Source organism: Eleutherodactylus coqui, chromosome 1 (genome assembly GCF_035609145.1).
Source record: "Eleutherodactylus coqui strain aEleCoq1 chromosome 1, aEleCoq1.hap1, whole genome shotgun sequence".
Taxonomy (NCBI): Eukaryota; Metazoa; Chordata; class Amphibia; order Anura; family Eleutherodactylidae; genus Eleutherodactylus; species Eleutherodactylus coqui.
The window spans coordinates 252156445-252160052 of NC_089837.1; positions in this window are offsets into that span (position 1 = coordinate 252156445).

A 3608-nucleotide genomic window follows, 5' to 3' on the forward strand; every position below is an offset into this window, starting at 1 on the left:
CACCTTGGCCTCTGCATGGTGGCTTGGAGCGATGGGGTGCTTTGGGAAACCGTTGGGGGATTATTCGTTATGGCCCTGTCTCTACCACTGGCCACCCCACTGCCTCTTCCAACCTGTCTTGGTGCTGCTGTTGCCTCCCCCTCTGAAGACCTGTCCTCAGTTGGCTTATCAAACCAGGTGGGATCAGTCACCTCATCGTCCAGCGGCTCTTCCTCCAAATCCTCTGTGCGCTCCTCCCTCAGATTGACTGCCCTTACTACTGCCTCACTGATAGACAACTGTGTCTCATCATCATCGACCTCGTCACCCACTGAAAGCTCTTGAGAAAGTTGCCAGGAGTCCACAGCCTCATCACCCGGACCCCGGGAACTTTCCAAAGGTTGAGCATCGGTCACGACAAACTCCTCAGGTGGGAGAGGAACCATTTTTTCCCAATCAGGGCAGGGGCCCGAGAACAGTTCCTGGGAGTCTGCCTGCTCATCAGAATGTGTCATTTTCATGGAGTGAGGAGGCTGGGAGGAAGGAGGAGCAGCAGCGAGAAGATTCAGAGTTGCAGCAGTGGACAGCGTGGAAGACTGGGTGGTCGATACATTGCTGGATGCACTTTTTGCTATCCACGACAGGATCTGCTCACACTGCTCATTTTGTAATAAAGGTCTACGACGTGGACCCAAAAATTGTCATATGAAGCTGCGGACCCCAGAAACTTTCCTCTCTCCTAATCCCGCAGCAGCCGGCTGCGATTCACCTGGATCAGGAACTCGGCCTATGCCCACACCCTCACTTGGACGCGTCCTCGCCCACGTCCTTGTCCTCTAGGCCTACCCCTACCCCTCAGCATGGTGGATTACGAATAGAGCAGCCACGCAGTGAAATGCAGAGTCACAGCTAGCCGTAAGAAGTTTGGTTTTTTAAAAATTTTTGGGAAATGCAATGCAGGCTATATAGCGTCTATCTGAGTTTCCCTCTATCGGGGGCTGTTGCCGTCCACTGTGCATGCAGTTGATGGCAGATACACAGCGGTTTAAAATTTTTTTGAATTATTGTCGTGCAGTTGGAGGGAAACAGCGCTTATGTTGCGCAAACTGCACCCAGGAAAAAAATAATACAGAAGCCTGCAAGCAGACCTAGCTGTGCAATAGTGAGGTACTACAACTGCCAGCAGCCACGGAGTTAAATGCACACAATCACAGATAGCCCTAAACAGGAGCTTTTTTGGGGTACTCATTGACAGGATTCTACAGTAGCACTGTCCCTGCCTCACCAATACTTCCCCTATACTCTGTATAATTGGCTGCAGACTGAGAACACAATAGTCTGCAGAGCCCAAGATGAAAAAAAAAATTGGTGCAAAACTGCTCCCAGCAGCCACAACAGTAATGCACACGGTAAGATGTGGCCCTAAGAAGGACCGTTGAGGTTCTTCTAGACAGGATTTCACGCTACCACTGTCCCTGCCTGACCAATACTGCCCCTATACTACGTAGTACAGACTGCAGCCTGATAACGCTATAGCCTGCACACCCGATTAAAAAAAAAAAAATTGCAAAACTGCTCCCAGCAACCACAACAGTAATGCACACGGTCAGATGTGGCCCTAAGAAGGACCGTTGGGGTTCTTGAAGACGGCAACACTCTAACTATAGCAGCAGCACCCTCCCTAATCTCCGTCAGCGTGTGTCTGAGGCGAGCAGCCGGCGGGAAAGCTTTAAATACTCAGCGGTCACTTGTTCTCACCATCCACTGACTGCAGGGGGGTGGGATGGGGCTGGAACGTCACAGGAGGAAGTTGTAATGCCTTCCCTGCATGTCTATTGGCCAGAAAATGGCACAGAACTTTCAGGGAAGGAAATGTAATTGACTCGAGTATCTCGAACACCCTAATACTCGAACGAGCATCAAGCTCGGACGAATATGCTCGCTCACCTCTAGAGAGCACGCACAAGATAGGACAGGTTGTGATTTGATTCCCACATCACATCGCAGTGCAATGCAGGAAAAAAATTGCTCATGTGTATGACCCCATTCAAAAGAATGAGGTTCATATTTGTGCAACATTTGTGTGTCTCGAAACATACAATTCTCACACGATTTTCTCGTCTGTGTGAAGCTGGCCTTAGTTTTACTACAGTGGCCATGTGTACAATAGGAAATCATGGAATTTCTATCTCATACCGTCATTATTCTTTGAAAAGACCTTATACAATATTTTGGCGTTTTCCAGTGAGGCATTTTTCCCCAACTTTTGCTATATTTTTTTAGCAACTGCACCACCGTTTTATACTACTGTCTCCTTCATTGACCATGTATGAATGAGTGTAAGGCTTCTTTCCCACAAGGGTATATTGGCCACAGTTTTAACAGTCAGCCGATATACGCTACCATCTGTGGCGTTAAAGCTCGTGAATGGGCGCACAAATCTAACGTTTGTATGCCCGTTCACACGGCATGGGCCCTGGCACATATATGCTGAGTCTGCTATGCCATTGCACCTTCCCCCCCCCCCCCTCCCTTTCGAAGAGTTACCTCTCCTCTCCCCTCCCCGCTCGCTCTTTGCAATGGGAGGCGGCAGGATGGGGGTGGAGCTAGTGGAGAGGAAAGCAGAGGGAGGGAGTTTAGCAGCCACGCTAAATACGTAAATACGGCCATGTGATCTGACGTATTGGAATTCAATGCATAAGATCACAGCGTATATCAGCTGACAGTGAAAATGGCGGGCCAATATACGCTCGTGGGAAAGAAGCCTAAAGTACATATCAATGGTAGGATTCATTAGAATAGGTATAACTTGCAGATTTCATATTGTGTCTTTTAGTGATGCTTTGCAACGGTAACATAGTAACTGATGCACAACAGCACTGTACCAGCAAACTTAGGAACCTTTATCCATTAATAATATGTTTGTATTTTCACAAGGTGAGTGTTATAATCCATAGTCAAAGATGTTCAGATGGGCACCAGCATTAGCAATTACCATATGGCTTACCCTGTTTCATAAGCCAAAATATCAAATCAGCTGTTATCACTTACAGTTTATCAGAATCCAAGAGGCCTCAAATCTCATTTACTGAAAAAAAATGCAAAGACTGGGATTCCCCATGCTTTCTATTAACTCACTAGATCTCTGATTTATAACCTCCCTTCTGCCACGTTGATGAATAATGACAATTTAAGATGGTAATTAATGTATTGCTGCTGAGAAATCTTAACTTCTAATTAAAGATCTGTCCCTCAGACATAGAAAATTTGAAATTAATACTGCACCTTCTTAGGATGGAGTGATTAAAGAACCTCCAATAGGTAGTATTATGACATTTTATTACCACAGACATGCTATATAATGCGTTAAGCCCTTAACCCCTTAACGACCAGCCCATAGTGTTTTTACGTCCTCCCGAAGTGGGCTCTATTCTCTGAGGACGTAAAAACATGCTTCCTGCAGAGAATAGTGCCCCTCGGGCTGTGGACGTGACAGCTCCATGCTGTCGGTGTCCGCAGGTAGCTGACAGCATGGAGCTGTCATCCCGGGGTGTTCGGAGCCCCCCCCGGCATTGCGATCGGCGCTATGCAATGGATAGCGCCGATCGCAAAAAAAGTAAATAAAAGTA